Here is a 12,880-nt window from a genome sequence, read left to right on the forward strand (position 1 = left end):
TTCTAGTCTCAATAAGAATGCTAGTTCTTAGTGTTCATATGTTATGATATGAATATACCACACCAGTTCGTTATGTATGGATGATGAGATTCCATTAAAACATAGCCAATTCCAATAGACTTATTTTATTGGAGGGTCTCATTGGCGTGCATCCAATAGGAATTGAACCTACAAATTCGCCAATTATGAGTTGGGCGCTTCAACCATTCAACCATGGATGCTTAGCTGGGATCGTCATACATGGTAAATAACAAAATTCCAATTCAAATGAAATATTTAGGATAAATCATTGCAATTTAGAGGAACTTATTGAAAGGACATCCATTTAAATCCTAGATTTTCGAATTAAAAGAGATATTGAGAGAGATCAAGAATTCTCACTATTTCCTAGATTCATGGACCCAATTCAATTCAGTGGGATCCTTCATTCACATTTTTTTCCATCAAGAACATTTTGTAAAACTCTTGGACTCCTGAATTTGGAGTATCCTACTTTCACGCAATTCACATTTACAGGGTTCAACAAGCAATCAATATTTCACGATCAAGGGTGTATTACTATTTGTAGTAGCGGTCCATATATATTGTATTAACAATCAAAAGATGGCCGAAAGAAAAAATGTCTATTTGACAGGGCTTCTTCCTATACCTATGAATTTTATTGGACCCAGAAATAATACATTGGAAGAATATTTTAGGTCTGCCAATATCAATAGGTTGATTGTTTCGCTCCTGTATCTTCTAAAAGGAAAAGGGATCTCTGAGAGCTATTTCTTGGATCCGAAAGAGAGTACTTGGGTTCTCCCAATAACTAAAAAGTGTATCATGCCTGAATCTAACTAGGGTTCATGGTGTTGGAGGAATTAGATCAGAAAAAATAAGGATTCTAGTTGTAAGATATCTAATGAAACCGTAGCTGGAATTGAGATCTCATTCAAAGAGAAAGATATCAAATATCTGAAGTTTCTTTTTGTATATTCTATGGATGATCCGATCCGTAAGGACCATTTTTGAGAATTTTTTAATCCTCTTAAATTCAAAATAGCTATTCGAAATCTTAGTGAAAGACTAAATTTGTTATCTCATGTTTGCTTTTTGTGAAAAAATACCATTTGAAGCAGAGGGTTTCTTCAAACAACAAGGAGCTGGGTCAACTATTCAATCAAATGATATTGAGCATGTTTCCCATCTCTTCTCGAGAAGCTATTTATTTGTAAAATTATGCTCAATTTCATATGTGGCAATTCCCCTAAGATCTCTTCTTTAGTTGGGGGAAGAATCCGCACGAATCGTAGTTTTTTTAGGAACATATCGAGAAAGAATTGGATTTGGTTAGACAATGTGTGGTTGGTAAACAAGGATCGATATTTTAGCAAGGTATTGAATGTATTGTCAAATATTCAATATGATTTCACAAGATCCAGTTTTGTTCAAGTAATAGATTCTCGCCAATTGAAAGGATCTTCTGATCGATCCAGAGATCATTTCGATTCCATTAGCAATGAGGATTCAGAATATCACACATTGATCAATCAAAGAGAGATTAAACAACTAAAAGAAATATTGATTCTTTGGGATCCTTACTTTCTTCAAACGGAACGAACAGAGATAAAATCAAACCGATTCCCTAAATGCCTTTCTGGATATTCCTCAATGTCCCGGCTACTCACAAAATGTGAGAAGTAGATGAATAATCATCTGCTTCCGGAAGAAGTCGAAGAATTTATTGGGAATCCTACAAGATCCATTCATTCTTTTTTCTCTAACGGATGGTTAAAACTTCTTATGGGTTTAAATCCTACTAAAAGGTCCACTAGAGATCAGAAATTGTTGAAGAAAGAACAAGATGGTTCTTGAATATAATACCATCTCAATTCATCCTATTTTATCAGATCTGGTGTATCATAAGGGATTTGCCTTTTCTATTGATTCCTATAGATGGATCAAAAACAATTCTTCAATGAGATATTTAACTCCAGGGTTGAATCGAAAAAGAAATCTTTATTGATTCTACCATTATTTTTTATGAAGAAAATGAATCTTTTTTATCGAAGGATCAGAAAAAAATGGGTCCAAAACTCCTGTGGGAATGATTTGGAAGATACAAAACCAAAAATAGTGGTATTTTCTAGCAACAACATAATGGAGGCAGTCAATCAATATAGATTGATCCAAAATCTAATTCAAATCCAATATAGCACCTACGGGTACATAAGAAATATATTGAGAAATGTATTGAATCGATTCTTTTGAATGAATAGATCCCATCGTAACTTCAAATATGGAATTCAAAGGGATCAAATAGGAAATGATACTCTGAATCATAGAACTATAATGAAATATATGATCAACCAACATTTATTAATTTTGAAAAAGAGTCAGAAGAAATGGTTTGATCCTCTTATTTTTATTTCTCGAACCGAGAGATCCATGAATCGAGATCCTAATGCATATATATATAAATAGTCTAAAGGGAGCAAGAATTTATAGGAACATTTGGAACATTTAACTTCTGAGCAGAAAAGCCATTTTCATTTTCAAGTAGTGTTCAATCAATTATGTATTAATCAATATTCGATTGATTGGTCAGAGGTTATCGAAAAAAAATATTTATCTAAGTCACTTCCTTTCTTTTTGTCCAAGTTACTTTTTTTTTTGTCTAAATTTTTTCTCTTTTTGTCTAACTCACTTCTTTTTTTCTTTGAGTTTCGGGAATATCCTCATTCATAGGTCTAAGATCCACATCTATGAATTAAAAAGTCCGAATGATCAACTCTGCAATTAGTTGTTAGAATCAATAAGCCTTCAAATTGTTCATTTGAAAAAATGGAAACCCTTCTTATTGGATGAACATGATACTTCCCAAAAAGTGAAATTCTTTATCAATGGAGGAACAATATCACCATTTTTGTTCAATAAGATACCAAAGTGGATAATTGACTTATTCCATACTAGAAATTATTGCAAGAAATCTTTTCATAACATGGATTCCTATTTCTCAATGATATCCCATGATCAAGACAATTGTCTGAATCCAATGAAACCATTTCATAGAAATTCATTGATATCTTCTTTTTCTATAGCATATCGACTTCAATTCTTGAATAATCCACATCATTTATGCTTCTATTGTGTCAATAATTATGATTTTACATATGGACAATTCCTCAATATCTTGTTCATTTGCAACAAAATATTTTCTTTGCGTGGTGGTAAAAAAAAATTGCTTTTTTGGAGAGAGATACTATTTCACCAATCGAGTTAGAGGTGTCTAACATATTCATAACTAATGATTTTTCGTAAAATGGTGACGAAAGATATAACTTCTACAAATCTTTCCATTTTCCAATTCAATTCGATCCATTCATTTGTAGAGCTATTTACTTGATCGTAGACATTTCTGGAACACTTCTAACAGAAGGACAAATAGTCAATCTTGAAAGAACTTATTGTCAACCTCTTGCAGATATGAATCTGTCTGATTCAGAGGGGAAGAACTTGCATCAGTATCTCAATTTCTATTCAAACATGGGTTTGATTCACACTCCATGTTCTGAGAAATATTTACCATTTGAAAAGAGGAAAATATGTGGTATTTTTCTAAAGAAATGCCTTGAGAAAGGGTGGATGTATAGAACCTTTCAACAAGATAGTGCTTTTTCAACTGTCTCAAAATGGAATATATTCCAAATATATATGCCATGGTTCCTTACTTCGACAGGATACAAATATCTAAATTTGATCTTTTTAGATACTTTTTCAAACTATTATTGCTGAGATAATGGTCTACTTCTTCACATCCACTGTGCAATGCATGCAGTTATTAATAGATAGAAAAATCATGGTATGCACTTTCGTGTACTAGCTAAAGCATTACGTCTGTCTGGTGGAGATCATATTCACACTGGTATTGTAGTAGGTAAACTTGAAGGGGAAAGCGACATCACTTTAGACTTTGTTGATTTACTACGCGATGATTTTATTGAAAAAGATTGAAGCCATGGTATTTATTTCATGCAAGATTAGGTCTCTCTACCAGGTGTTATCCCTGTGGCTTCGGGGGGTATTCATGTTTGGCATATGCCCGCTCTGACTGTACTACAGTTTAGCGGAGGAACTTTAGGACACCCTTGGGGAAATGCGCCCGGTACCGTAGCTAATTGAGTAGCTTTAGAAGCATGTGTACAAGCTCGTAATGAAGGACGTGATCTTGCTCGTGAGGGTAATGAAATTATTCTTGAGGCTAGTAAGTGGAGTCCTGAACTAGCTGCTGCTTGTGAAGTATAGGAGATCAAATTTGACTTCAAAGCAATGGATACTTTGTAATCCAGTAATTACTTACTGTTCATTCTCTTAATTGTAATTGAAATTAAATTCGGCCCAATTTTTTAGTAAAAGGATCGAGCCGAATACAAAGATTTTATCAATTTTTGATAGATACAGACCTATCTAGACATAGAAGATCTTAAATGCAAAATATAAGGCAAAACAACTTAAATGTTTCTATTGTTATGTTGGATCCACAATTATGTTGGTGTATTTTTTTATTTTTTGTATTATATATTTTAATTATCATTTTTATAATTACATTTTTATTTTATATATTATTATATCTTATTTATATATTATTATATCTTGCTGTTTCGGATCATGGATCCAGTCGATTATCACAATTTCTTCTACCCATCCTGCATATTGTCCTTTTCATTTTGTGTTAGAATAGAAACTAATTAGTAGGCGAGATTTTTGAAAAAAAGGTTCTTCATATTCATACGAGAAAACAACTTTTTGCTTTTTCGATGTGAAGTTAACACAACATGGAGGAACCCGCCATTTGCTATTTATTAGGAAAAAAAAAAACTTTTTCAATTATTTTGAATTGAAAAAATAATTCATCCTATTTTATCATATATAGAGAAGAGATACTCCGAATTCTCGCAAGGGTTAATCACTTATTTTTTCAGTATCAACTTGTAATTAGTTAATAATCCTAGCAATTGGATTTACATGCTTATTCTGATTCTAAATTCTAATCGAAATATTCAAATGATTTTTATCAAATGACTATTCATTTATTGTATTTACCATGTAAATAGTGGCAAGAAAGCTCTATGGAAAAATTTCGGTTTGATTCGATGTTGTTTAGGAGGGGGTTAATGTTGAAGTGTGGCAATTTTGCCACTTGATGCAAGGTATATTTTGATAATGTTTTGTGCCTAAGTTATGTATGCAAAATTATAGGCAAAATTATGCACAACAGAGTAGGAATGTTATGCTTGAAATGCCTATGGTGCTGGATTCATAATTTCCAGCAACATAGTTTCACTATTTATCTTATATCTCAGGTTGCAAATGGCTTTTTGGGCTGAAATTTTGAAGTATGTCTACAGACATATATAGAAGACTATGGTTCAAATTTCAGGTCAAAATGACATGGGGAAGTCCATTTTCTATTCCAAACAGATTGCTGTATCTGATGGGCCCAGTATGCAGAGTATGGGTCCGTTTTGGAGCTGTTTGGCCCATGATCCGGTTCTAGAACTTTCCTAGCTCTTGGAACAATATTTATTGATGACCAAGGATGCTTCAAACCAAGTTTCATAAGCAGATACAAAGGAGAACTAAGCAGGTGAAGCTAGTTTGGTTGTTTACCCAAACTGGTTAAACAATAGGAACTTAGTTCAAACCATGTGCCACTTTTTACTATATTTGGAATAGACATGTTGCAGCTGGTTTTTAAGTCTTTTGTGTATGAAAAGTTAGGTGTTGACCATTTTACTTTTTAAATTTCAAATACTTTACTCATTTTGTAAGCTCACATGCTTGGCATGTGTGAACTAGTTGTAATTTCAAGCTTATATTGTAAAATGAATGAAATGGCTACACATCTAAGCCTTATTTTCAAAAGCCAACGTGTTCCTCTTCTTCTTATCTATTCTTCAACACCTTAGAACACTTTAGGAACCCTAAAAACCAGAAAACACCATAACCAAAACCTAAAAACACAACGCACACACAACCATTCCCAAGAGCATCACCAAATGCTTGCTTATTGCTAACACTTCAAGCTAGCTTGCTCTTGGTCATAACCTTCTCACCCCAACAAAGTGGTATCAGAGCAAGGCACATTTTTGTGAGATTTGTGAGGTTTTTGGGCTGGTTCATTCCTTGAGAGTGAAGAGATACTTGAAATCACAAATATATTTTCATATTCCTTCATACTAGAAAGCAACATTCACATGGCTTCTTCAAGTTTTTGAACTTCTTCTCCTCCTATCTTCAATGGGTAGAACTACAACATTTGGAGTATCAAGATGCAAGCCTACTTGAAGGCTTATAGTCTTTGGGAGGTCACCATAAATCCCCAAGAACCCGAGCCTTTGAGATAAGGGGCAACGGTCAACCAAATCAAGCACCATGAGGAGGAATTGGCTAAAGGTTTCAAGGCTCTCACCGCCATTCATTCTTGTATTAATGATACCATTTTCACAAGGATAATGGCATGTGAGAGTGCCAAAGAAGCTTGGGACAAACTTCAAGATGAGTTCCAAGGGAGTGCAAGGACAAGGCAAATGCAAATCCTTAACCTAAGGAGGGAGTTTGAGACTATCAAGATGAAAGACAAAGAAACGGTTAAGGGGTTCACCACAAGGCTTCTTAATGTGGTGAATCAAATTAGGGTGCTAGGTGAAAGATTAAGTGACCAAAGGATTGTGGAGAAGGTGTTGGTCTCCTTGCCCGAGAAGGTTGAAGCTAAGATATCTTCATTGGAGGAGTCAAGGAACCTAAATGAAATTTCCTTGACCGAGTTAGTGAATGCCTTGCAAGCTACGGAGCAAAGGAGGAGGATTAGACATGAAGAATCAATGGAGGCTGCATTTGTGTCTAAACAACATCAAAAGACACAAAATCAAAAGAAGAACAAGTTTAAGGTCATAAAAGAGAAAGGTGAAACTAGCAAACCCGAGAGGAAGTCCTATGAACCTTGTCACCATTGCAAGAAGAAAGGTCATCATCCAAGAAGGTGTTGGTGGAGGCCGGATGCATTTTTCCATAAATGCCAACAAAAGGGTCATGTGGAGAGAGTATGCAAGGCTAACAAGAAAGATAAGCAACAAGCAAATGTTGCTAAAGATAATGCAAGTGATAGTGAATCCGAAGAGTTGTTTGTTGCTACTTGTTTTAGTGGCATCAAGAATGATGAAGGATGGATCATTGATAGTGGAGCAACACACCATATGTCTCACAAGCATGAGTGGTTCACAAACTTGGATAGGAGCAGCCACAACAAAGTTAAAATTGGAAATGGAGCCTTGATGGAAGTGAAAGGCAAAGGAGATGTGGTGATACACACCACCAAAGGTATCAAAACTATCCATGATGTTCTCTATGTACCTTCTTTATGTGAGAACTTACTTAGTGTAGGTCAAATGCTTGAGAACAAATATGCATTACACTTCTCAAACATGACATGCACTATAGTTGATCCACATGGAAATGAATTAATTTGTGTTGGAATGAAGAACAAGAATTTTATGTTGAATATGGATGAAAATGGTGCATTGGTTGCATTGAACACCAAAGTTGAGAACACCTCTCAACTTTGGCATAAAAGACTAGGCCATGCTAGTTTTAAGTCATTGGTAGGCACACATGAACTTGTTAGAGACATGCCATTGGTGGAGAAGCAAGAACATGTGTGTGAAGTGTGTCAAAAAGGAAAGCATACTAGGCTAGCATTTCAATCTTGTTCTTGGAGATCAAAGGAGAAGTTAGGACTTATACATTCGGATATTTGTGGTCCTATGAGTGTTCCATCCTTAAATGGCAGCAAGTATTTCATAACTTTCATTGATGATTACTCAAGAATGTGTTGGGTGTATTTCCTTGAAAGAAAATCACAAGCTTTGGAGAAGTTTGTAGAATTTATGAAGTTAGTGCAAAATCAATCCGGTTGCACTATGAAGGTGTTAAGGACGGACAATGGTGGGGAATACACAAGTGAGGCTTTCAAACAACTTTGTAAGGATCATGGTATAGTTCATCAATTCACTACACCATACACACCACAACAAAATGGTGTATGTGAAAGGAAAACCCGTACCATCATGAAGATGGCTAGATGTTTGTTGTTTGAAAGTAGCTTGCCAAAGAAGTTTTGGGCCGAAGGAGTTAATACATCCATCTACATCCAAAATAGGCTTTACTCCAAGTCTTTGAGGAGTAAAACCCCATTTGAGCTTTGGTTTGGATATAAGCCTTCTCTTGATCATCTAAGGGTATTTGGAAGCATTTGTTACATCCTAGTACCACAAGAGAAGAGAGGAAAGCTTGATGAAAGGTCACAAGTTGGTGTCTTGGTTGGCTATAGTGATGTGACCAAGGGATATAGAGTGTATAACTTAGAAACCAAGAAACTTGTGATAAGTAGAGATGTGAAAGTTGATGAGGAAGTTAAATGGGTTTGTAGTAAGGAGGAGTTGGCTAGTATGGATGAAGACAATCGGCTTGAAGCTCATGGTAACGATGAGGAACAAGGAAATGATGAAGGTGCTGCCCATGATGATGAATATAATGAGAATGAGCTAGAAATCTCCATAGGGGCTGATTTGGAGATTGGTGATGGTGTGAGAGGCACAAGACCTCTTAATGAGATTTATGAAAGGTGTAATGTGGCATTGAGTGATCCAATCAATGTCCATGAGGCCATGATAAGAAAAGAGTGGAGACAAGCCATGATAGATGAAATTGATGTGATAAACAAGAATGACACTTGGAGCTTGGTAACAAAACCGAAGGGAAAGAATGCTATTGGGGTGAAGTGGATCTTTAGGACTAAGTACAATCTGGATGGGTCCATAAATAAGCACAAGGCAAGGCTTGTTGTCAAAGGATATGCACAACAAGCCGGTGTGGATTATGGAGAGACTTTTGCACCGGTTGCAAGGATGGAAACCATAAGACTTCTCCTTGCAATTTCAGCACAAAAGTCTTGGAAAGTATATCACCTTGATGTGAAGTCAGCCTTCTTGAATGGAATGTTGAAGGAGGAGGTCTATGTTATGCAACCCGAAGGTTTTGTGAAGAAAGGAAGTGAAGAGAAGGTATACAAGCTACACAAGGCCTTGTATGGCCTTAAACAAGCTCCTAGGGCATGGTATACCAAGATAGATGGTTTTTTGACAAAGCTTGGATTTAGGAGGAGTCCTAATGAGCCTACATTGTATATTAGGACTCATGGTTGCATGGTGTTGGTGTCTCTTTATGTTGATGACTTCCTAGTGACCGGTGGTAATGAGAAAGAAGTGAGCAATTTCAAAAGTGAGCTAGAATTGAACTTTGAGATGTCTAGCCTTGGAGAGACGAAATACTTTCTTGGAATTGAAGTTGTCCAATCATCCAAGGGCATCTTCATATCTCAAGAAAGCTATGTGAAGGAGTTGCTCAAGAAGTTTGACATGGAGGATTTTAATAGCATTGCAGCACCTATGAATGAAGGCACCAAGTTGGTGAAGGATGATGATTCTCCAAAGGTAAATCCTTCCATCTATAGAAGTTTAACTGGTAGCCTTTTATATGTATGCTCTACTAGACCGGATATCATGTTTAGTGTGGCTGTTTTGTCAAGATTTATGCATAGTCCATCACAAAATCATCTTAGTTGTGCAAAAAGAATCCTAAGGTATTTGAAAGGTACTAGTGATTTTGGTATATGGTACAAAGATGGCATGAATGAAGCTTTGCTTGGTTATAGTGATAGTGATTGGGCTGGTTCTTTGGCTGATAGCAAGAGCACATCGGGCTACATTTACACTCTTGGAAATGGTCCTTTCTCATGGAATTCCAAGAAGTAACAAACCGTTGCACAAAGCACCGCGGAAACCGAGTATATTGCTTGCTCAAGTTGTGCTAATCAAGGTGTTTGGCTTAGGAAATTATTGGAGGACTTGAGCTTGAAGCAAGAGGAAGCCTGATACGAACCTAGGATTAGCCCGGATCTTTAATTAAGTTCAAGTTCTAATGGAATGGACCTCAACCCCTAACCAACCTGTGGTTAGAAACCTTGGTATAATGTAGACGCCACAATAGGGGATGGAAAACCTATTGATAAGTCAAGCTAAAACAACCAATTCTCTAATGGTGTTTTAGGTGGTCTCAAAGAACAAAGAGATAATTAATCTCACAAGTATTTTCTTAATCAAATCAAAGTTTTTTATTCTTATTGAAAAATAAGCCTTTAAATAGGCTACAAAGCCACGAAATAAAACCCTAAAAACAAAAGAAAACCAGCCACCACACATAAAGAAACCTAGTTGGCTGAAACTATACTTCCTTTCCTAATCTAAGTTTGATTAATTAATTCCTTTATATTAAATTAGGAATTAATTAATTTACAATGGAAAGAATAAAATAAAAACCTTGAAAGAATAAAATAAAAACCTTCCTAAAGTTATTTTTCCAGAAAATAAATAAATAAAAGCCAAAAAGTAATGGTAGTTTCCTAAAACAAAAAGTAAAAACAAATTAGGAAACTAAAAATGCTAGCCTTTTTGATCAAGTAGAGCGGGCTCGGGCGGAATCACATCATTCCCCTCCTCTTGAAAAGGATTTGTCCTCAAATCAAGATCATCACCTGCAGCAAAAGGAGTTAAATTAGCAACATTAAATGCAGCACTCATGTTATACTCACCTAGTAAATCAAGCTTGTAGGCATTCTTGTTATTGGGCTCCAAAACTTGAAAAGGTCCATCCATAGGCGGCATGAGCTTTGACTTTCTTTGATTAGGAAACCTTTCCTTTTGTAAGTGCAACCAAACCAATTCTCCTGGGTCAAATACTATTACAACAAAATCTAGAAATACATGCTCATTATGGTAAAAATTACACTTTTTAAAGTTAGCAAACAATATTTTCCAAATTTTCAAATTGCCACTAAGTAAAGCTCTCAACAATGCAGATAAAGTTCTATGCAATAAAGACATCTTTAAATAAGTATCTTTAAAATTCATGATCAGCAATGATTTCTTATTCATAATTACTTTATTAACATCACCAAATCTAAGATAAAAATTTATATTTTGCCTTTCTTGTCTTCCTTTTCCTTTCTCACTCACGGCCATCTCACCTTCCTCACTCTCGGCTTTTGCACCAAATTTTTCACTCTTGGTTTTATTAAAATTTTTCCACACAACCTGAGTATTAGAAGACTTACCTTGGACAGCAAGCTCACCTTTTCCCTCTCGATTGGATGGTAGTCCACTTGGAATTTCATTTGGGAAGACATCTCCAAATTCCTTCAAAAGAAAAATCATTGAACTTGGCAATTCAAGTTCTTCAAAGTTAATTTGATCATTAAAATAATTTTCTTTATAAATCATGACCAGCAAAGGTTTCTTACACTCAATAACATTATTAATATCCCCTAAACTCAAATAAAAGTTGCTACTTGACCTTTCTTTTCTTTCTTTTTCTTTTTCCCCCTTGGATTGGCGCAAACCTTCGGAGTTCGCTTCCTTCTCCAAGCTCTCGGGTTTGCCACTCTCTTTCCCCTCTCTTTTGATTTTTCCTTGATCTTTCCACTCAATATGAGTCTTAGAAACCTTACCTTGATCACCAACCTCATTCTTACCTTCTTGAAAGGATGGTGAAGCCGTTGGTGCCATACTTGCTTTTTCCTTAAGCTTTTCGGCTTCTCTCCTTTGTTGCATTTGTAATTGGTCTTTGTAAACCTCTTTAGGAGATAATGGTTCCAGCTTGACCTTCTTCCCTTTAAACCTGAAAACAATACTATTTTCTCGACCAAAATGAGTAGCATCTTTATCAAATTGCCATGGTCTACCTAATAGTCTATGTCCAGCAATCATGGGCACAATATCACATAAAACATCATCCTCATATCTACCTATATTAAATTTTACTTTGGCTTGTTTATTCACTTTTATTTCACCACTATCATTAAGCCATTGTAAGCTATAAGGTTCTGGATGTTTAATTGTTTTCAAGCCTAATTTATCAACTACAAGATTACTTATCACATTAGTACAACTCCCACTATCTATAATCATGCTACAAATTTTACCTTGTATTTCGCAGCGAGTGTGGAAGATGTTTTCCCTTTGTATCTGCTCTTCATCTTTGTAGACAGCAAGTACTCTCCTTGAAACCAAGCTCAACTCGGCATTAGATGTATCTACAGGCTCGACTTCATCTTCATTACAATCCTCCTCTTGCTCGGTTTCAGCCCCACTTTCTTCACTTGCGGATTCCAGCTCACCATCACCCTTTAATACCATGATTCTTCTATTTGGGCATTGGCTGGCTATCTGTCCTCTTCCTTGGCACTTAAAACAAATTATTTCTCTGGATTTTCGAGGTTTAGGATCAGATTTTATCTCACCTCTAAGTGCTTGGACAGATTCAGTCTTGACCTCCCTTCTTGGCCGGTTGGTAGTTTCTTCTCCTAATTTCGGCTTCAACTTGTTTTCATAAGTGGAATTGTTTTTCCAGCCACTTGAACTTGTCCTTCCACTGCTAGAAACTCCTCCAAACCGTGCACTAACACCCCTCCTCTTGAATTGGTTCTCAAGCTTAATTGCTACATGCAACATCTCCTCCAATTCCAAGTATTGTTGTAATTCAAGTTGGTCGGCAATGTCTCGGTTTAACCCTCCAAGAAATCTTGCCATGGTTGCCTCCCTATCCTCATTCATATTCAGCCTCATCATTAACATGTCCATCTCTTTGTAATAATCCTCCACGGACCTACTTCCTTGAGACAAAGATTGAAGCCTTTGATGCAGCAACCTATGGTAATGGGATGGCACAAACCGCTTCCTCATGGCTCCTTTCATTTGTCGCCATGTTGTAATTAAGTCATCAC

The 12,880-nt window shown here is 35.9% G+C and overlaps 1 pseudogene; it reads left to right on the forward strand.

Moving 5' to 3' along the window:
- The window catches only part of LOC125420099 (ribulose bisphosphate carboxylase large chain-like), a 75,630-nt pseudogene extending 71,304 nt beyond the window's left edge, over nucleotides 1-4,326 (forward strand).
- The last annotated feature ends 8,554 nt before the right edge of the window (nucleotides 4,327-12,880 follow it).

This window comes from Ziziphus jujuba, chromosome 5 (assembly GCF_031755915.1).
Source record: "Ziziphus jujuba cultivar Dongzao chromosome 5, ASM3175591v1".
Classification (NCBI taxonomy): Eukaryota; Viridiplantae; Streptophyta; class Magnoliopsida; order Rosales; family Rhamnaceae; genus Ziziphus; species Ziziphus jujuba.